Here is a 26937-nt window from a genome sequence, read left to right as displayed (position 1 = left end):
AAAAAAAGAACTAAAAACAGACGAAAACATCACAAAAACGTGATGAAATTACTAAAAACAGACGAAAACACCACAAAAACGTGTTAAACCGACTTAAAACAGACGAAAACATAACAAGAACATGACAAAACAACTAAAAACAGACGCAAAACTCAAGAAAAACATGATGAAATGACTAAAAACAGATGAAAACACCACAAAAACGTGACAAAAACGACTAAAAACGGATAAAAACACCACAAAAACGTGATGAAACGACCAAAAACAGACGCAGGACACCACCAAAATGTGACAAAACGACTAAAAACGGATGAAAACACCACAAAAACATGACAAAACGACAAAAAAAGATCAAAACACCACAAAAATGTGATTAAACAACTAAAAACAGACGAAAACACCACAAAAACGTGATGAAACAACTAAAAACAGACGGAAAGCACAACAAAAACATGACAAAACGACTAAAAACAGACGCAAAACTCCACAAAATCGAGATGAAACGACTAAAAACAGATGAAAACACCACAAAAACTTGATAAAACAACTAAAACACAGACGAAACACACCACAAAAACGTGATGAAACGACTAAAATCAGATGTAAACAACAAAAAAACTGGCAAAACTACTAAAAACAGACCAAGACTCCACAAATACATGACAAAAGGACTAAAAACAGACGCAACACTCCACAAAAACATTATGAAACGACTTAAAACAGATGAAAACACCACAAAAACTTGATGAAACGACTAAAAACAGACGAAAACCCCACATAAACGTGACAAAACGACTAAAAACGGATGAAAACATTCGAAAAGGTGACAAAAACCACTAAAAACAGATGAATACACCACAAAAACGTGAATAAACGACTAAAAACAGATGAAAACACCACAAAAATATGATAAAACAACTAAAAACAGACGAAACACACCACAAATATATGATAAAACAACTAAAAACAGACGCAAGACACCACAAAAACGACTAAAAGCAGATGAAAACACCACAAAAACGTGATAAAACAACTTAAAACTGATGAAAACACCGAAAAACGTAATGAAACAACTAAAAACAGACGCAAGACACCACAAAAACGACTAAAAACAGATGAAAACACCACAGAAACGTGATGAAACGCCTCAAAACAGATGAAAACACTAAAAAACATGAGAAAAAAAGAACTAAAAACAGACGAAAACATCACAAAAACGTGATGAAATTACTAAAAACAGACGAAAACACCACAAAAACGTGTTAAACCGACTTAAAACAGACGAAAACACAACAAGAACATGACAAAACAACTAAAAACAGACGCAAAACTCAAGAAAAACATGATGAAATGACTAAAAACAGATGAAAACACCAAAAAAACGTGACAAAAACGACTAAAAACGGATAAAAACACCACTAAAATGTGATGAACCGACTTAAAACAAATGAAAACACCACAAAAACGTGATGAAACAACTAAAAGCAGACGGAAAGCTAAACAAAAACATGACAAAACGACTAAAAACAGACGCAAAACTCCACAAAATCGTGATGAAACGACTAAAAACAGATGAAAACACCACAAAAACTTGATAAAACAACTAAAACACAGACAAAACACACCACAAAAACGTGATGAAACGACTAAAATCAGATGTAAACAACAAAAAAACTGGCAAAACTACTAAAAACAGACCAAGACTCCACAAATACATGACAAAACGGCTAAAAACGGACGCAACACTCCACAAAAACATTATGAAACGACTAAAAACAGATGAAAACACCACAAAAACGTGATGAAACGACTAAAATCAGACAAAAACACCACAAAAACATGAAAAAACTAATAAAAACAGATGAAAACACTTCGAAAAGGTGAAAAAAACGACTAAAAACAGATGAAAACACCACAAAAACGTTAAAAAGCGACTAAAAACAGATGAAAACACCACAAAAATATGATAAAACAACTAAAAACAGAGGAAACACACCACAAAATCGTGATGAAACGACTAAAAACAGACGCAAGACACTACAAAAACAACTAAAAGCAGATGAAAACACCACAGAAACGTGATGAAACGTCTCAAAACAGATGAAAACACTAAAAAACATGACAAAAAAACAACTAAAAACAGACGAAAACATCACAAAAACGTCACAAAAACGTGATGAAATGACTAAAAACAGACGAAAACACCACAAAAACGTGATGAACCGACTTAAAACAGATGAAAACACCACAAAAATGTTACAAAACGACTAAAAACAGACAAAACACCACAAGAACATGACAAAACAACTAAAAGCAAACGCAAAACTCCAGAAAACATGATGAAACGACTAAAAACAGACGAAAACACCACAATTAACGTGACAAAAAAGACTAAAAACGGATGAAAACACCAAAAAAACGTGATAAAACAACTATAAACAGACGAAACACACCACAAAAACGTGATGAAACGACTAAAAACAAATGCAAGACACCACAAAAACGACTTAAAACAGACGAAAACACAACAAAAACGTGATGAAATTACTAAAAACAGACGAAAACACCAAAAAAACGTGATGAACCGAATTAAAACAGATGAAAAGACCACAAAAATGTGACAAAACGACTAAAAACAGACGAAAACACCACAAGAACATGACAAAACAACTAAAAACAGACGCAAAACTCCAGAAAAAAACATGATGAAATGACTAAAAACAGATGAAAACACCACAAAAACGTAATAAAACAACTAAATACAGACGAAACACACCACAAAAATGTGACAAAAAGACTTAAAACAGATGCAAACAGCGAAAAAACGTGATGAAACGCCTAAAAACAGACGCAAAACTCCACAAAATCGAGATGAAACGACTAAAAACAGATGAAAACACCACAAAAACTTGATAAAACAACTAAAACACAGACGAAACACACCACAAAAACGTGATGAAACGACTAAAATCAGATGTAAACAACAAAAAAACTGGCAAAACTACTAAAAACAGACCAAGACTCCACAAATACATGACAAAAGGACTAAAAACAGACGCAACACTCCACAAAAACATTATGAAACGACTTAAAACAGATGAAAACACCACAAAAACTTGATGAAACGACTAAAAACAGACGAAAACCCCACATAAACGTGACAAAACGACTAAAAACGGATGAAAACATTCGAAAAGGTGACAAAAACCACTAAAAACAGATGAATACACCACAAAAACGTGAATAAACGACTAAAAACAGATGAAAACACCACAAAAATATGATAAAACAACTAAAAACAGACGAAACACACCACAAATATATGATAAAACAACTAAAAACAGACGCAAGACACCACAAAAACGACTAAAAGCAGATGAAAACACCACAAAAACGTGATAAAACAACTTAAAACTGATGAAAACACCGAAAAACGTAATGAAACAACTAAAAACAGACGCAAGACACCACAAAAACGACTAAAAACAGATGAAAACACCACAGAAACGTGATGAAACGCCTCAAAACAGATGAAAACACTAAAAAACATGAGAAAAAAAGAACTAAAAACAGACGAAAACATCACAAAAACGTGATGAAATTACTAAAAACAGACGAAAACACCACAAAAACGTGTTAAACCGACTTAAAACAGACGAAAACACAACAAGAACATGACAAAACAACTAAAAACAGACGCAAAACTCAAGAAAAACATGATGAAATGACTAAAAACAGATGAAAACACCAAAAAAACGTGACAAAAACGACTAAAAACGGATAAAAACACCACTAAAATGTGATGAACCGACTTAAAACAAATGAAAACACCACAAAAACGTGATGAAACAACTAAAAGCAGACGGAAAGCTCAACAAAAACATGACAAAACGACTAAAAACAGACGCAAAACTCCACAAAATCGTGATGAAACGACTAAAAACAGATGAAAACACCACAAAAACTTGATAAAACAACTAAAACACAGACAAAACACACCACAAAAACGTGATGAAACGACTAAAATCAGATGTAAACAACAAAAAAACTGGCAAAACTACTAAAAACAGACCAAGACTCCACAAATACATGACAAAACGGCTAAAAACGGACGCAACACTCCACAAAAACATTATGAAACGACTAAAAACAGATGAAAACACCACAAAAACGTGATGAAACGACTAAAATCAGACAAAAACACCACAAAAACATGAAAAAACTAATAAAAACAGATGAAAACACTTCGAAAAGGTGAAAAAAACGACTAAAAACTGATGAAAACACCACAAAAACGTTAAAAAGCGACTAAAAACAGATGAAAACACCACAAAAATATGATAAAACAACTAAAAACAGAGGAAACACACCACAAAATCGTGATGAAACGACTAAAAACAGACGCAAGACACTACAAAAACAACTAAAAGCAGATGAAAACACCACAGAAACGTGATGAAACGTCTCAAAACAGATGAAAACACTAAAAAACATGACAAAAAAACAACTAAAAACAGACGAAAACATCACAAAAACGTCACAAAAACGTGATGAAATGACTAAAAACAGACGAAAACACCACAAAAACGTGATGAACCGACTTAAAACAGATGAAAACACCACAAAAATGTTACAAAACGACTAAAAACAGACAAAACACCACAAGAACATGACAAAACAACTAAAAGCAAACGCAAAACTCCAGAAAACATGATGAAACGACTAAAAACAGACGAAAACACCACAATTAACGTCACAAAAAAGACTAAAAACGGATGAAAACACCACAAAAACGTGATAAAACAACTAAATACAGACGAAACACACCACAAAAATGTGTCAAAAAGACTTAAAACAGATGCAAACAGCGCAAAAACGTGATGAAACGCCTAACAACAGATGAAAACACAACAAAAACATGACAAAACAACTAAAAACAGACGAAAACACCACAAAAACGTGATGAAACGACAAAAAACACACGAAAACACCACAAATATGTGATGAAACGACTTAAAAATGACGCAAGACACCACTAAAACGTGACAAAATGATTAAAAACAGACAACACCAAAAAAACATGACAAAACGACAAAAAACAGACGCAAAACTCCACAAAAACATTATGGAACGACTAAAAACGGATGAAAACACCACAAAAACATCACAAAATGACCAAAAAAAGATCAAAATATCACAAAAACCTGATAAAACAACTAAAAACAGACAAAAACACCACAAAAACGTGATGAAACGACTAAAGACAGACGCAAGACACCACAAAAACAACTAAAAACTGATTAAAATACCACTAAAACGTGATGAACCGACTTAAAACAAATGAAAACACCACAAAAACGTGATGAAACAACTAAAATCAGATGTAAACACCAAAAAAACCTGACAAAACGACTAAAAACAGACCAAGACTCCAAAAAATAATGACAAAACGACTAAAAACGGATGCAAAACTCCACAAAAACATTATGAAACGACTAAACAGATGAAAACACCACAAAAAAGTGATGAAACGACTTAAAACAGACGCAAAACACCACAAAAACGTGATAAAACAACTAAAAAAACAGACGAAACACAACACAAAAACGTGATGAAACGACCAAAAACAGACGCAAGACACCACAAAAATGTGACAAAAAGACTAAAAACAGATAAAAACAGCTCAAAACGTGATGAAACGACTAAAAACAGATGAAAACACCACAAAAACATGACAAAACAACTAAAAACAGACGAAAACACCACAAAAACGTGATGAAATGACTAAAAACACACGAATACACCACAAATATGTGATGAAACGACTTATAAATGATGCAAGACACCACTAAAACGTGACAAAATGATTAAAAACAGACAACACCAAAAAAACATGACAAAACGACAAAAAACAGACGCAAGACTCCACAAAAACTTGATGAAACGACTAAAAACAGACGAAAACACCACAAAAACGTGACTAAACGACTAAAAACGGATGAAAACAATCGAAAAGGTGACAAAAACGACTAAAAACAGATGAATACACCACAAAAACGTGAAAAAACGACTAAAAACAGATGAAAACACCACAAAAATATGATAAAACAACTAAAAACAGACGAAACACACCACAAAAACTTGATGAAACGACTAAAAACAGACGAAAACACCACAAAAACGTGACTAAACGACTAAAAACGGATGAAAACAATCGAAAAGGTGACAAAAACGACTAAAAACAGATAAATACACCACAAAAACGTGAAAAAACGACTAAAAACAGATGAAAACACCACAAAAACGTGATGAAATTACTAAAAACAGACGAAAACACCACAAAAACGTGATGAACCAAATTAAAACAGATGAAAAGACCACAAAAATGTGACAAAACGACTAAAAACAGACGAAAACACCACAAGAACATGACAAAACAACTAAAAACAGACGCAAAACTCCAGAAAAAAACATGATGAAATGACTAAAAACAGATGAAAACACCACAAAAACGTAATAAAACAACCAAATACAGACGAAACACACCACAAAAATGTGACAAAAAGACTTAAAACAGATGCAAACAGCGCAAAAACGTGATGAAACGACTAAAAACAAATGCAAGACACCACAAAAACGACTTAAAACAGACGAAAACACCACAAAAACGTGATGAAATTACTAAAAACAGACGAAAACACCACAAAAACGTGATGAACCGAATTAAAACAGATGAAAAGACCACAAAAATGTGACAAAACGACTAAAAACAGACGAAAACACCACAAGAACATGACAAAACAACTAAAAACAGACGCAAAACTCCAGAAAAAAACATGATGAAATGACTAAAAACAGATGAAAACACCACAAAAACGTAATAAAACAACTAAATACAGACGAAACACACCACAAAAATGTGACAAAAAGACTTAAAACAGATGCAAACAGCGCAAAAACGTGATGAAACGACTAAAAACAAATGCAAGACACCACAAAAACGACTTAAAACAGACGAAAACACCACAAAAACGTGATGAAATTACTAAAAACAGACGAAAACACCACAAAAACGTGATGAACCGAATTAAAACAGATGAAAAGACCACAAAAATGTGACAAAACGACTAAAAACAGACGAAAACACCACAAGAACATGACAAAACAACTAAAAACAGACGCAAAACTCCAGAAAAAAACATGATGAAATGACTAAAAACAGATGAAAACACCACAAAAACGTAATAAAACAACTAAATACAGACGAAACACACCACAAAAATGTGACAAAAAGACTTAAAACAGATGCAAACAGCGCAAAAACGTGATGAAACGCCTAACAACAGATAAAAACACAACAAAAACATGACAAAACAACTAAAAACAGACGAAAACACCACAAAAACGTGATGAAACGACAAAAAACACACGAAAACACCACAAATATGTGATGAAACGACTTAAAATGACGCAAGACACCACTAAAACGTGACAAAATGATTAAAAACAGACAACACCAAAAAAACATGACAAAACGACAAAAAACAGACGAAACACACCACAAAAACGTGATGAAACAACTAAAATCAGATGTAAACACCAAAAAAACCTGACAAAGCGACTAAAAACAGACCAAGACTCCACAAAAACATTATGAAACGACTAAACAGATGAAAACACCACAAAAAAGTGATGAAACGACCAAAAACAGACGCAAGACACCACAAAAATGTGACAAAAAGACTAAAAACAGATGAAAACAGCTCAAAATGTGATGAAACGACTAAAAACAGATGAAAACACCACAAAAACATGACAAAACAACTAAAAACAGACGAAGACACCACAAAAACGTGATGAAACGACTAAAAACACACGAATACACCACAAATATGTGATGAAACGACTTATAAATGATGCAAGACACCACTAAAACGTGACAAAATGATTAAAAACAGAAAACACCAAAAAAACATGACAAAACGACAAAAAACAGACGCAAAACTCCACAAAAACATTATGGAACGACTAAAAACGGATGAAAACACCACAAAAACATGACGAAATGACCAAAAAAAGATCAAAATATCACAAAAATATGATAAAACAACTAAAAACAGACAAAAACACCACAAAAACGTGATGAAACGACTAAAGACAGACGCAAGACACCACAAAAACAACTAAAAACTGATTAAAATACCACTAAAACGTGATGAACCTACTTAAAACAAATGAAAACACCACAAAAACGTGATGAAACAACTAAAATCAGATGTAAACACCAAAAAAACCTGACAAAGCGATTAAAAACAGACCAAGACTCCAAAAAATAATGACCAAACGACTAAAAACGGACGCAAAACTCCACAAAAACATTATGAAACGACTAAACAGATGAAAACACCACAAAAAAGTGATGAAACGACTTAAAACAGACGCAAAACACCACAAAAACGTGATAAAACAACTAAAAAAACAGACGAAACACAACACAAAAACGTGATGAAACGACCAAAAACAGACGCAAGACACCACAAATATGTGGCAAAAAGACTAAAAACAGATGAAAACAGCTCAAAACGTGATGAAACAACTAAAAACAGATGAAAACACCACAAAAACATGACAAAACAACTAAAAACAGACGAAAACACCACAAAAACGTGATGAAACGACTAAAAACACACGAATACACCACAAATATGTGATGAAACGACTTATAAATGATGCAAGACACCACTAAAACGTGACAAAATGATTAAAAACAGACAACACCACAAAAACATGACAAAACGACTAAAAACAGACGCAAGACTCCACAAAAACTTGATGAAACGACTAAAAACAGACGCAACAGTCCACAAAAACATTATGAAACGACTTAAAACAGATGAAAACACCACAAAAACTTGATGAAACGACTAAAAACAGACGAAAACACCACATAAACGTGACAAAACGACTAAAAACGGATGAAAACATTCGAAAAGGTGACAAAAACGACTAAAAACAGATGAATACACCACAAAAACGTGAATAAACGACTAAAAACAGATGAAAACACCACAAAAATATGATAAAACAACTAAAAACAGACGAAACACACCACAAATATATGATAAAACAACTAAAAACAGACGCAAGACACCACAAAAACAACTAAAAGCAGATGAAAACACCACAAAAACGTGATGAAACAACTTAAAACTGATGAGAACACCACAAAAACGTAATGAAACAACTAAAAACAGACGCAAGACACCACAAAAACGACTAAAAACAGATGAAAACACCACAGAAACGTGATGAAACGCCTAAAAACAGATGAAAACACTAAAAAACATGAGAAAAAAAGAACTAAAAACAGACGAAAACATCACAAAAACGTGATGAAATTACTAAAAACAGCAGAAACACCACAAAAACGTGTTAAACCGACTTAAAACAGACGAAAACACAACAAGAACATGACAAAACAACTAAAAACAGACGCAAAACTCAAGAAAAACATGATGAAATGACTAAAAACAGATGAAAACACCACAAAAACGTGACAAAAACGACTAAAAACGGATAGAAACACCACTAAAATGTGATGAACCGACTTAAAACAGATGAAGACACCACAAAAACGTGATGAAACAACTAAAAACAGACGGAAAGCACAACAAAAACATGACAAAACGACTAAAAACAGACGCAAAACTCCACAAAATCGTGATGAAACGACTAAAAACAGATGAAAACACCACAAAAACTTGATAAAACAACTAAAACACAGACAAAACACACCACAAAAACGTGATGAAACGACTAAAATCAGATGTAAACAACAAAAAAACTGGCAAAACTACTAAAAACAGACCAAGACTCCACAAATACATGACAAAACGGCTAAAAACAGACGCAACACTCCACAAAAACATTATGAAACGACTAAAAACAGATGCAAACAGCGCAAAAACGTGATGAAACGACTAAAATCAGACAAAAACACCACAAAAACATGAAAAAACTAATAAAAACAGATGAAAACACTTCGAAAAGGTGAAAAAAACGACTAAAAACAGATGAAAACACCACAAAAACGTTAAAAAGCGACTAAAAACAGATGAAAACACCACAAAAATATGATAAAACAACTAAAAACAGAGGAAACACACCACAAAATCGTGATGAAACGACTAAAAACAGACGCAAGACACTACAAAAACAACTAAAAGCAGATGAAAACACCACAGAAACGTGATGAAACGTCTCAAAACAGATGAAAACACTAAAAAACATGACAAAAAAACAACTAAAAACAGACGAAAACATCACAAAAACGTCACAAAAACGTGATGAAATGACTAAAAACAGACGAAAACATCACAAAAACGTAATGAACCGACTTAAAACAGATGAAAACACCACAAAAATGTTACAAAACGACTAAAAACAGACAAAACACCACAAGAACATGACAAAACAACTAAAAACAGACGCAAAACTCCAGAAAAAAACATGATGAAACGACTAAAAACAGATGAAAACACCACAATTAACGTGACAAAAACGACTAAAAACGGATGAAAACACCACAAAAACGTGATAAAACAACTATAAACAGACGAAACACACCACAAAAACGTGATGAAACGACTAAAAACAAATGCAAGACACCACAAAAACGACTTAAAACAGACGAAAACACCACAAAAACGTGATGAAATTACTAAAAACAGACGAAAACACCACAAAAACGTGATGAACCGAATTAAAACAGATGAAAAGACCACAAAAATGTGACAAAACGACTAAAAACAGACGAAAACACCACAAGAACATGACAAAACAACTAAAAACAGACGCAAAACTCCAGAAAAAAACATGATGAAATGACTAAAAACAGATGAAAACACCACAAAAACGTAATAAAACAACTAAATACAGACGAAACACACCACAAAAATGTGACAAAAAGACTTAAAACAGATGCAAACAGCGCAAAAACGTGATGAAACGCCTAACAACAGATGAAAACACAACAAAAACATGACAAAACAACTAAAAACAGACGAAAACACCACAAAAACGTGATGAAACGACAAAAAACACACGAAAACACCACAAATATGTGATGAAACGACTTAAAATGACGCAAGACACCACTAAAACGTGACAAAATGATTAAAAACAGACAACACCAAAAAAACATGACAAAACGACAAAAAACTGACGCAAAACTCCACAAAAACATTATGGAACGACTAAAAACGGATGAAAACACCACAAAAACATGACGAAATGACCAAAAAAAGATCAAAATATCACAAAAATATGATAAAACAACTAAAAACAGACAAAAACACCACAAAAACGTGATGAAACGACTAAAGACAGACGCAAGACACCACAAAAACAACTAAAAACTGATTAAAATACCACTAAAACGTGATGAACCGACTTAAAACAAATGAAAACACCACAAAAACGTGATGAAACAACTAAAATCAGATGTAAACACCAAAAAAACCTGACAAAACGACAAAAAACAGACAAAGACTCCAAAAAATAATGACAAAACGACTAAAAACAGACGCAAAACTCCACAAAAACATTATGAAACGACTAAACAGATGAAAACACCACAAAAAAGTGATGAAACGACTTAAAACAGACGCAAAACACCACAAAAACGTGATAAAACAACTAAAAAAACAGACGAAATACAACACAAAAACGTGATGAAACGACCAAAAACAGACGCAAGACACCACAAAAATGTGACAAAAAGACTAAAAACAGATGAAAACAGCTCAAAACGTGATGAAACGACTAAAAACAGATGAAAACACCACAAAAACATGACAAAACAACTAAAAACAGACGAAAACACCACAAAAACGTGATGAAACGACTAAAAACACACGAATACACCACAAATATGTGATGAAACGACTTATAAATGATGCAAGACACCACTAAAACGTGACAAAATGATTAAAAACAGACAACACCACAAAAACATGACAAAACGACTCAAAAAAGGACGCAAGACTCCACAAAAACTTGATGAAACGACTAAAAACAGACGAAAACACCACAAAAACGTGACTAAACGACTAAAAACGGATGAAAACAATCGAAAAGGTGACAAAAACGACTAAAAACAGATGAATACACCACAAAAACGTGAAAAAACGACTAAAAACAGATGAAAACACCACAAAAATATGATAAAACAACTAAAAACAGACGAAACACACCACAAATATATGATAAAACAACTAAAAACAAACGCAAGACACCACAAAAACGACTAAAAGCAGATGAAAACACCACAAAAACGTGATGAAACAACTTAAAACACACGAATACACCACAAATATGTGATGAAACGACTTATAAATGATGCAAGACACCACTAAAACGTGACAAAATGATTAAAAACAGACAACACCACAAAAACATGACAAAACGACTAAAAAAGGACGCAAGACTCCACAAAAACTTGATGAAACGACTAAAAACAGACGAAAACACCACAAAAACGTGACTAAACGACTAAAAACGGATGAAAACAATCGAAAAGGTGACAAAAACGACTAAAAACAGATGAATACACCACAAAAACGTGAAAAAACGACTAAAAACAGATGAAAACACCACAAAAATATGATAAAACAACTAAAAACAGACGAAACACACCACAAATATATGATAAAACAACTAAAAACAAACGCAAGACACCACAAAAACGACTAAAAGCAGATGAAAACACCACAAAAACGTGATGAAACAACTTAAAACACACGAATACACCACAAATATGTGATGAAACGACTTATAAATGATGCAAGACACCACTAAAACGTGACAAAATGATTAAAAACAGACAACACCACAAAAACATGACAAAAACGACTAAAAACAGATAAATACACCACAAAAACGTGAAAAAACGACTAAAAACAGATGAAAACACCACAAAAACGTGATGAAATGACTAAAAACAGACGAAAACACCACAAAAACGTGATGAAACGACTAAAAACACACGAATACACCACAAATATGTGATGAAACGACTTATAAATGATGCAAGACACCACTAAAACGTGACAAAATGATTAAAAACAGACAACACCACAAAAACATGACAAAACGACTAAAAACAGACGCAAGACTCCACAAAAACTTGATGAAACGACTAAAAACAGACGAAAACACCACAAAAACGTGACTAAACGACTAAAAACGGATGAAAACAATTGAAAAGGTGACAAAAACGACTAAAAACAGATGAATACACCACAAAAACGTGAAAAAACGACTAAAAACAGATGAAAACACCACAAAAATATGATAAAACAACTAAAAACAGACGAAACACACCACAAATATATGATAAAACAACTAAAAACAAACGCAAGACACCACAAAAACGACTAAAAGCAGATGAAAACACCACAAAAACGTGATGAAACAACTTAAAACACACGAATACACCACAAATATGTGATGAAACGACTTATAAATGATGCAAGACACCACTAAAACGTGACAAAATGATTAAAAACAGACAACACCACAAAAACATGACAAAACGACTAAAAACAGACGCAAGACTCCACAAAAACTTGATGAAACGACTAAAAACAGACGAAAACACCACAAAAACGTGACTAAACGACTAAAAACGGATGAAAACAATCGAAAAGGTGACAAAAACGACTAAAAACAGATGAATACACCACAAAAACGTGAAAAAACGACTAAAAACAGATGAAAACACCACAAAAATATGATAAAACAACTAAAAACAGACGAAACACACCACAAATATATGATAAAACAACTAAAAACAAACGCAAGACACCACAAAAACGACTAAAAGCAGATGAAAACACCACAAAAACGTGATGAAACAACTTAAAACACACGAATACACCACAAATATGTGATGAAACGACTTATAAATGATGCAAGACACCACTAAAACGTGACAAAATGATTAAAAACAGACAACACCACAAAAACATGACAAAACGACAAAAAACAGACGCAAAACTCCACAAAAACTTGATGAAACGACTAAAAACAGACGAAAACACCACAAAAACGTGACTAAACGACTAAAAACGGATGAAAACAATCGAAAAGGTGACAAAAACGACTAAAAACAGATAAATACACCACAAAAACGTGAAAAAAAGACTAAAAACAGATGAAAACACCACAAAAACGTGATGAAATGACTAAAAACAGACGAAAACACCACAAAGACGTGATGAACCGAATTAAAACAGATGAAAAGACCACAAAAATGTGACAAAACGACTAAAAACAGACGAAAACACCACAAGAACATGACAAAACAACTAAAAACAGACGCAAAACTCCAGAAAAAAAAAAGATGAAATGACTAAAAACAGATGAAAACACCACAAAAACGTAATAAAACAACTAAATACAGACGAAACACATCACAAAAATGTGACAAAAAGACTTAAAACAGATGCAAACAGCGCAAAAACGTGATGAAACGACTAAAAACGAATGCAAGACACCACAAAAACGACTTAAAACAGACGAAAACACCACAAAAACGTGATGAAATTACTAAAAACAGATGAAAACACCACAAAAACGTGATGAACCGAATTAAAACAGATGAAAAGACCACAAAAATGTGACAAAACGACTAAAAACAGACAAAAACACCACAAGAACATGACAAAACAACTAAAAACAGACGCAAAACTCCACAAAAACTTGATGAAACGACTAAAAACAGACGAAAACACCACAAAAACGTGACTAAACGACTAAAAACGGATGAAAACAATCGAAAAGGTGACAAAAACGACTAAAAACAGATAAATACACCACAAAAACGTGAAAAAAAGACTAAAAACAGATGAAAACACCACAAAAACGTGATGAAATGACTAAAAACAGACGAAAACACCACAAAGACGTGATGAACCGAATTAAAACAGATGAAAAGACCACAAAAATGTGACAAAACGACTAAAAACAGACGAAAACACCACAAGAACATGACAAAACAACTAAAAACAGACGCAAAACTCCAAAAAAAAAACATGATGAAATGACTAAAAACAGATGAAAACACCACAAAAACGTAATAAAACAACTAAATACAGACGAAACACATCACAAAAATGTGACAAAAAGACTTAAAACAGATGCAAACAGCGCAAAAACGTGATGAAACGACTAAAAACGAATGCAAGACACCACAAAAACGACTTAAAACAGACGAAGACACCACAAAAACGTGATGAAATTACTAAAAACAGACGAAAACACCACAAAAACGTGATGAACCGAATTAAAACAGATGAAAAGACCACAAAAATGTGACAAAACGACTAAAAACAGACAAAAACACCACAAGAACATGACAAAACAACTAAAAACAGACGCAAAACTCCAAAAAAAAACATGATGAAATGACTAAAAACAGATGAAAACACCACAAAAACGTAATAAAACAACTAAAAACAGACGAAACACACCACAAAAATGTGACAAAAAGACTTAAAACAGATGCAAACAGCGCAAAAATGTGATGAAACGCCTAACAACAGATGAAAACACAACAAAAACATGACAAAACAACTAAAAACAGACGAAAACACCACAAAAACGTGATGAAACGACAAAAAACACACGAAAACACCACAAATATGTGATGAAACGACTTAAAAATGACGCAAGACACCACTAAAACGTGACAAAATGATTAAAAACAGACAACACCAAAAAAACATGACAAAATGACAAAAAACAGACGCAAAACTCAAAAAAAGATCAAAATATCACAAAAATATGATAAAACACCTAAAAACAGACAAAAACACCACAAAAACGTGATGAAACGACTAAAAACAGACGCAAAACTCCACAAAAACATTATGAAACGACTAAACAGATGAAAACACCACAAAAAAGTGATGAAACGACTTAAAACAGACGCAAAACACCACAAAAACGTGATAAAACAACTAAAAAAACAGACGAAATACAACACAAAAACGTGATGAAACGACCAAAAACAGACGCAAGACACCACAAAAATGTGACAAAAAGACTAAAAACAGATGAAAACAGCTCAAAACGTGATGAAACGACTAAAAACAGATGAAAACACCACAAAAACATGACAAAACAACTAAAAACAGACGAAAACACCACAAAAACGTGATGAAACGACTAAAAACACACGAATACACCACAAATATGTGATGAAACGACTTATAAATGATGCAAGACACAACTAAAACGTGACAAAATGATTAAAAACAGACAACACCACAAAAACATGACAAAACGACTAAAAACAGACGCAAGACTCCACAAAAACTTGATGAAACGACTAAAAACAGACGAAAACACCACAAAAACGTGACTAAACGACTAAAAACGGATGAAAACAATCGAAAAGGTGACAAAAACGACTAAAAACAGATGAATACACCACAAAAACGTGAAAAAACGACTAAAAACAGATGAAAACACCACAAAAATATGATAAAACAACTAAAAACAGACGAAACACACCACAAATATATGATAAAACAACTAAAAACAAACGCAAGACACCACAAAAACGACTAAAAGCAGATGAAAACACCACAAAAACGTGATGAAACAACTTAAAACACACGAATACACCACAAATATGTGATGAAACGACTTATAAATGATGCAAGACACCACTAAAACGTGACAAAAACGACTAAAAACAGATAAATACACCACAAAAACGTGAAAAAACGACTAAAAACAGATGAAAACACCACAAAAACGTGATGAAATGACTAAAAACAGACGAAAACACCACAAAGACGTGATGAACCGAATTAAAACAGATGAAAAGACCACAAAAATGTGACAAAACGACTAAAAACAGACGAAAACACCACAAGAACATGACAAAACAACTAAAAACAGACGCAAAACTCCAGAAAAAAACATGATGAAATGACTAAAAACAGATGAAAACACCACAAAAACGTAATAAAACAACTAAATACAGACGAAACACACCACAAAAATGTGACAAAAAGACTTAAAACAGATGCAAACAGCGCAAAAACGTGATGAAACGACTAAAAACGAATGCAAGACACCACAAAAACGACTTAAAAAAGATGAAAACACCACAAAAACGTGATGAAATTACTAAAAACAGCCGAAAACACCACAAAAACGTGATGAACCGAATTAAAACAGATGAAAAGACCACAAAAATGTGACAAAACGACTAAAAACAGACGAAAACACCACAAGAACATGACAAAACAACTAAAAACAAACGCAAAACTCCAGAAAAAAACATGATGAAATGACTAAAAACAGATGAAAACACCACAAAAACGTAATAAAACAACTAAAAACAGACGAAACACACCACAAAAATGTGACAAAAAGACTTAAAACAGATGCAAACAGCGCAAAAATGTGATGAAACGCCTAACAACAGATGAAAACACAACAAAAACATGACAAAACAACTAAAAACAGACGAAAACACCACAAAAACGTGATGAAACGACAAAAAACACATGAAAACACCACAAAAACATGATGAAACGACTAAAGACAGACGCAAGACACCACAAAAACAACTAAAAACTGATTAAAATACCACTAAAACGTGATGAACCAACTTAAAACAAATGAAAACACCACAAAAACGTGATGAAACAACTAAAATCAGATGTAAACACCAAAAAAACCTGACAAAACGACTAAAAACAGACCAAGACTCCAAAAAATAATGACAAAACGACTAAAAACAGACGCAAAACTCCACAAAAACATTATGAAACGACTAAACAGATGAAAACACCACAAAAAAGTGATGAAACGACTTAAAACAGACGCAAAACACCACAAAAACGTGATAAAACAACTAAAAAAACAGACGAAACACAACACAAAAACGTGATGAAACGACCAAAAACAGACACAAGACACCACAAAAATGTGACAAAAAGACTAAAAACGGATGAAAACAATCGAAAAGGTGACAAAAACGACTAAAAACAGATGAATACACCACAAAACGTGAAAAAACGACTAAAAACAGATGAAAACACCACAAAAATATGATAAAACAACTAAAAACAGACGAAACACACCACAAATATATGATAAAACAACTAAAAACAAACGCAAGACACCAAAAAAACGACTAAAAGCAGATGAAAACACCACAAAAACGTGATGAAACAACTTAAAACACACGAATACACCACAAATATGTGATGAAACGACTTATAAATGATGCAAGACACCACTAAAACGTGACAAAATGATTAAAAACAGACAACACCACAAAAACATGACAAAACGACAAAAAACAGACGCAAAACTCCACAAAAACATCATGGAACGACTAAAAACGGATGAAAACACCACAAAAACATGACGAAATGACCAAAAAAAGATCAAAATATCACAAAAATGTGATAAAACAACTAAAAACAGACAAAAACACCACAAAAACGTGATGAAACGACTAAAGACAGACGCAAGACACCACAAAAACAACTAAAAACTGATTAAAATACCACTAAAACGTGATGAACCGACTTAAAACAAATGAAAACACCACAAAAACGTGATGAAACAACTAAAATCAGATGTAAACACCAAAAAAACCTGACAAAGCGACTAAAAACAGACCAAGACTCCAAAAAATAATGACAAAACGACTAAAAACGGACGCAAAACTCCACAAAAACATTATGAAACGACTAAACAGATGAAAACACCACAAAAAAGTGATGAAACGACTTAAAACAGATGCAAAACACCACAAAAACGTGACAAAACAACTAAAAACAGACGCAAAACTCCAGAAAAAAACATGATGAAATGACTAAAAACAGATGAAAACACCACAAAAACGTGATGAAACAACTTAAAACACACGAATACACCACAAATATGTGATGAAACGACTTATAAATGATGCAAGACACCACTAAAACGTGACAAAAACGACTAAAAACAGATAAATACACCACAAAAACGTGAAAAAACGACTAAAAACAGATGAAAACACCACAAAAACGTGATGAAATGACTAAAAACAGACGAAAACACCACAAAGACGTGATGAACCGAATTAAAACAGATGAAAAGACCACAAAAATGTGACAAAACGACTAAAAACAGACGAAAACACCACAAGAACATGACAAAACAACTAAAAACAGACGCAAAACTCCAGAAAAAAACATGATGAAATGACTAAAAACAGATGAAAACACCACAAAAACGTAATAAAACAACTAAATACAGACGAAACACACCACAAAAATGTGACAAAAAGACTTAAAACAGATGCAAACAGCGCAAAAACGTGATGAAACGACTAAAAACGAATGCAAGACACCACAAAAACGACTTAAAAAAGATGAAAACACCACAAAAACGTGATGAAATTACTAAAAACAGCCGAAAACACCACAAAAACGTGATGAACCGAATTAAAACAGATGAAAAGACCACAAAAATGTGACAAAACGACTAAAAACAGACGAAAACACCACAAGAACATGACAAAACAACTAAAAACAAACGCAAAACTCCAGAAAAAAACATGATGAAATGACTAAAAACAGATGAAAACACCACAAAAACGTAATAAAACAACTAAAAACAGACGAAACACACCACAAAAATGTGACAAAAAGACTTAAAACAGATGCAAACAGCGCAAAAATGTGATGAAACGCCTAACAACAGATGAAAACACAACAAAAACATGACAAAACAACTAAAAACAGACGAAAACACCACAAAAACGTGATGAAACGACAAAAAACACATGAAAACACCACAAAAACATGATGAAACGACTAAAGACAGACGCAAGACACCACAAAAACAACTAAAAACTGATTAAAATACCACTAAAACGTGATGAACCAACTTAAAACAAATGAAAACACCACAAAAACGTGATGAAACAACTAAAATCAGATGTAAACACCAAAAAAACCTGACAAAACGACTAAAAACAGACCAAGACTCCAAAAAAATAATGACAAAACGACTAAAAACAGACGCAAAACTCCACAAAAACATTATGAAACGACTAAACAGATGAAAACACCACAAAAAAGTGATGAAACGACTTAAAACAGACGCAAAACACCACAAAAACGTGATAAAACAACTAAAAAAACAGACGAAACACAACACAAAAACGTGATGAAACGACCAAAAACAGACACAAGACACCACAAAAATGTGACAAAAAGACTAAAAACGGATGAAAACAATCGAAAAGGTGACAAAAACGACTAAAAACAGATGAATACACCACAAAACGTGAAAAAACGACTAAAAACAGATGAAAACACCACAAAAATATGATAAAACAACTAAAAACAGACGAAACACACCACAAATATATGATAAAACAACTAAAAACAAACGCAAGACACCAAAAAAACGACTAAAAGCAGATGAAAACACCACAAAAACGTGATGAAACAACTTAAAACACACGAATACACCACAAATATGTGATGAAACGACTTATAAATGATGCAAGACACCACTAAAACGTGACAAAATGATTAAAAACAGACAACACCACAAAAACATGACAAAACGACAAAAAACAGACGCAAAACTCCACAAAAACATCATGGAACGACTAAAAACGGATGAAAACACCACAAAAACATGACGAAATGACCAAAAAAAGATCAAAATATCACAAAAATGTGATAAAACAACTAAAAACAGACAAAAACACCACAAAAACGTGATGAAACGACTAAAGACAGACGCAAGACACCACAAAAACAACTAAAAACTGATTAAAATACCACTAAAACGTGATGAACCGACTTAAAACAAATGAAAACACCACAAAAACGTGATGAAACAACTAAAATCAGATGTAAACACCAAAAAAACCTGACAAAGCGACTAAAAACAGACCAAGACTCCAAAAAATTATGACAAAACGACTAAAAACGGACGCAAAACTCCACAAAAACATTATGAAATGACTAAACAGATGAAAACACCACAAAAAAGTGATGAAACGACTTAAAACAGACGCAAAACACCACAAAAACGTGATAAAACAACTAAAAAAACAGACGAAACACAACACAAAAACGTGATGAAACGACCAAAAACAGACGCAAGACACCACAAAAATGTGACAAAAAGACTAAAAACAGATGAAAACAGCTCAAAACGTGATGAAACGACTAAAAACAGATGAAAACACCACAAAAACATGACAAAACAACTAAAAACAGACGAAAACGCCACAAAAACGTGATGAAACGACTAAAAACACACGAATACACCACAAATATGTGATGAAACGACTTATAAATGATGCAAGACACCACTAAAACGTGACAAAATGATTAAAAACAGACAACACCAAAAAAACATGACAAAACGACTAAAAACAGACGCAAGACTACACAAAAACTTGATGAAACGACTAAAAACAGACGAAAACACCACAAAAACGTGACTAAACGACTAAAAACGGATGAAAACAATCGAAAAGGTGACAAAAACGACTAAAAACAGATGAATACACCACAAAAACGTGAAAAACGACTAAAAACAGATGAAAACACCACAAAAATATGATAAAACAACTAAAAACAGACGAAACACACCACAAATATATGATAAAACAACTAAAAACAAACGCAAGACACCACAAAAACGACTAAAAGCAGATGAAAACACCACAAAAACGTGATGAAACAACTTAAAACACACGAATACACCACAAATGTGTGATGAAACGACTTATAAATGATGCAAGACACCACTAAAACGTAACAAAATGATTAAAAACAGACAACACCACAAAAACATGACAAAACGACAAAAAACAGACGCAAAACTCCACAAAAACATTATGGAACGACTAAAAACGGATGAAAACACCACAAAAACATGACGAAATGACCAAAAAAAGATCAAAATATCACAAAAATGTGATAAAACAACTAAAAACAGACAAAAACACCACAAAAACGTGATGAAACGACTAAAGACAGACGCAAGACACCACAAAAACAACTAAAAACTGATTAAAATACTACTAAAACGTGATGAACCGACTTAAAACAAATGAAAACACCACAAAAACGTGATGAAACAACTAAAATCAGATGTAAACACCAAAAAAACCTGACAAAGCGACTAAAAACAGACCAAGACTCCAAAAAATAATGACAAAACGACTAAAAACGGACGCAAAACTCCACAAAAACATTATGAAATGACTAAACAGATGAAAACACCACAAAAAAATGATGAAACGACTTAAAACAGACGCAAAACACCACAAAAACGTGATAAAACAACTAAAAAAACAGACGAAACACAACACAAAAACGTGATGAAACGACCAAAAACAGACGCAAGACACCACAAAAATGTGACAAAAAGACTAAAAACAGATGAAAACAGCTCAAAACGTGATGAAACGACTAAAAACAGATGAAAACACCACAAAAACATGACAAAACAACTAAAAACAGACGAAAACACCACAAAAACGTGATGAAACGACTAAAAACACACGAATACACCACAAATATGTGATGAAACGACTTATAAATGATGTAAGACACCACTAAAACGTGACAAAATGATTAAAAACAGACAACACCAAAAAAACATGACAAAACGACTAAAAACAGACGCAAGAATACACAAAAACTTGATGAAACGACTAAAAACAGACGAAAACACCACAAAAACGTGACTAAACGACTAAAAGCGGATGAAAACAATCGAAAAGGTGACAAAAACGACTAAAAACAGATGAATACACCTCAAAAACGTGAAAAAACGACTAAAAACAGATGAAAACACCACAAAAATATGATAAAACAACTAAAAACAGACGAAACACATCACAAATATATGATAAAACAACTAAAAACAAACGCAAGACACCACAAAAACGACTAAAAGCAGATGAAAACACCACAAAAACGTGATGAAAACTTAAAACACACGAATACACCACAAATATGTGATGAAACGACTTATAAATGATGCAAGACACCACTAAAACGTGACAAAATGATTAAAAACAGACAACACCACAAAAACATGACAAAACGACTAAAAACAGACGCAAGACTCCACAAAAACTTGATGAAACGACTAAAAACAGACGAAAACACCACAAAAACGTGACTAAACGACTAAAAACGGATGAAAACAATCGAAAAGGTGACAAAAACGACTAAAAACAGATGAATACACCACAAAAACGTGAAAAACGACTAAAAACAGATGAAAACACCACAAAAATATGATAAAACAACTAAAAACAGACGAAACACACCACAAATATATGATAAAACAACTAAAAACAAACGCAAGACACCACAAAAACGACTAAAAGCAGATGAAAACACCACAAAAACGTGATGAAACAACTTAAAACACACGAATACACCACAAATGTGTGATGAAACGACTTATAAATGATGCAAGACACCACTAAAACGTAACAAAATGATTAAAAACAGACAACACCACAAAAACATGACAAAACGACAAAAAACAGACGCAAAACTCCACAAAAACATTATGGAACGACTAAAAACGGATGAAAACACCACAAAAACATGACGAAATGACCAAAAAAAGATCAAAATATCACAAAAATGTGATAAAACAACTAAAAACAGACAAAAACACCACAAAAACGTGATGAAACGACTAAAGACAGACGCAAGACACCACAAAAACAACTAAAAACTGATTAAAATACTACTAAAACGTGATGAACCGACTTAAAACAAATGAAAACACCACAAAAACGTGATGAAACAACTAAAATCAGATGTAAACACCAAAAAAACCTGACAAAGCGACTAAAAACAGACCAAGACTCCAAAAAATAATGACAAAACGACTAAAAACGGACGCAAAACTCCACAAAAACATTATGAAATGACTAAACAGATGAAAACACCACAAAAAAATGATGAAACGACTTAAAACAGACGCAAAACACCACAAAAACGTGATAAAACAACTAAAAAAACAGACGAAACACAACACAAAAACGTGATGAAACGACCAAAAACAGACGCAAGACACCACAAAAATGTGACAAAAAGACTAAAAACAGATGAAAACAGCTCAAAACGTGATGAAACGACTAAAAACAGATGAAAACACCACAAAAACATGACAAAACAACTAAAAACAGACGAAAACACCACAAAAACGTGATGAAACGACTAAAAACACACGAATACACCACAAATATGTGATGAAACGACTTATAAATGATGTAAGACACCACTAAAACGTGACAAAATGATTAAAAACAGACAACACCAAAAAAACATGACAAAACGACTAAAAACAGACGCAAGAATACACAAAAACTTGATGAAACGACTAAAAACAGACGAAAACACCACAAAAACGTGACTAAACGACTAAAAGCGGATGAAAACAATCGAAAAGGTGACAAAAACGACTAAAAACAGATGAATACACCTCAAAAACGTGAAAAAACGACTAAAAACAGATGAAAACACCACAAAAATATGATAAAACAACTAAAAACAGACGAAACACATCACAAATATATGATAAAACAACTAAAAACAAACGCAAGACACCACAAAAACGACTAAAAGCAGATGAAAACACCACAAAAACGTGATGAAAACTTAAAACACACGAATACACCACAAATATGTGATGAAACGACTTATAAATGATGCAAGACACCACTAAAACGTGACAAAATGATTAAAAACAGACAACACCACAAAAACATGACAAAACGACTAAAAACAGACGCAAGACTCCACAAAAACTTGATGAAACGACTAAAAACAGACGAAAACACCACAAAAACGTGACTAAACGACTAAAAACGGATGAAAACAATCGAAAAGGTGACAAAAACGACTAAAAACAGATGAATACACCACAAAAACGTGAAAAAACGACTAAAAACAGATGAAAACACCACAAAAATATGATAAAACAACTAAAAACAGACGAAACACACCACAAATATATGATAAAACAACTAAAAACAAACGCAAGACACCACAAAAACGACTAAAAGCAGATGAAAACACCACAAAAACGTGATGAAACAACTTAAAACACACGAATACACCACAAATATGTGATGAAACGACTTATAAATGATGCAAGACACCACTAAAACGTGACAAAATGATTAAAAAAACAGACGAAACACAACACAAAAACGTGATGAAACGACCAAAAACAGACGCAAGACACCAAAAAAACGACTAAAAACAGATGAAAACACCACAGAAACGTGATGAAACGCCTCAAATCAGATGAAAACACTAAAAATCATGAGAAAAAAAGAACTAAAAACAGACGAAAACATCACAAAAACGTGATGAAATTACTAAAAACAGACGAAAACACCACAAAAACGTGTTAAACCGACTTAAAACAGACGAAAACACAACAAGAACATGACAAAACAACTAAAAACAGACGCAAAACTCAAGAAAAACATGATGAAATGACTAAAAACAGATGAAAACACCACAAAAACGTGACAAAAACGACTAAAAACGGATAAAAACACCACAAAAACGTGATGAAACGACCAAAAACAGACGCAAGACACCACCAAAATGTGACAAAACGACTAAAAAAGGATGAAAAACACCACAAAAACATGACAAAACGATTAAAAAAAAGATCAAAACACCAGAAAAATATGATTAAACAACTAAAAACAGACGAAAACACCACAAAAACGTGATGAAACGACTAAAAACAGACGCAAGACACCACAAAAACAACTAAAAACTGATTAAAATACCACTAAAATGTGATGAACCGACTTAAAACAAATGAAAACACCACAAAAACGTGATGAAACAACTAAAAACAGACGGAAAGCTCAACAAAAACATGACAAAACGACTAAAAACAGACGCAAAACTCCAGAAAAAAACATGACGAAATGACTAAAAAAAGATGAAAACACCACAAAAACGTAATAAAACAACTAAAAACAGACGCAACACACCACAAAAATGTGACAAAAAGACTAAAAACAGATGCAAACAGCGCAAAAACGTGATGAAACGCCTAAGAACAGATGAAAACACACAACACACACAACAACAACATGACAAAACAACTAAAAACAGACGCAAAACTCAAGAAAAACATGATGAAATGACTAAAAACAGATGAAAACACCACAAAAACGTGACAAAAACGACTAAAAACGGATAAAAACACCACTAAAATGTGATGAACCGACTTAAAACAAATGAAAACACCACAAAAACGTGATGAAACGACTAAAGACGGACGCAAAAACTTGATAAAACAACTAAAACACAGACAAAACACACCACAAAAACGTGATGAAACGACTAAAATCAGATGTAAACAACAAAAAAACTGGAAAAAAAACTAAAAACAGACCAAGACTCCACAAATACATGACAAAACGACTAAAAACAGACGCAACACTCCACAAAAACATTATGAAACGACTAAAAACAGATGAAAACAGCACAAAAACGTGATGAAACGACTAAAATCAGACAAAAACACCACAAAAACATGAAAAAACTAATAAAAACGGATGAAAAAACCTCGAAAAGGTGAAAAAAACGACTAAAAACAGATGAAAACACCACAAAAATGTTAAAAACCGACTAAAAACAGATGAAAACACCACAAAAATATGATAAAACAACTAAAAACAGACGAAACACCACAAAATCGTGATGAAACGACTAAAAACAGACGCAAGACACTACAAAAAAAACTAAAAGCAGATGAAAACACCACAGAAACGTGATGAAACGCCTCAAAACAGATGAAAACACTAAAAAACATGACAAAAAAACA

This window comes from Echiichthys vipera, assembly GCF_963691815.1.
Source record: "Echiichthys vipera genome assembly, chromosome: 21".
NCBI classification, from domain to species: Eukaryota; Metazoa; Chordata; class Actinopteri; order Perciformes; family Trachinidae; genus Echiichthys; species Echiichthys vipera.
The sequence above is the reverse complement of the archived record's forward strand: the minus strand, read 5'-3'. Positions refer to the sequence as shown.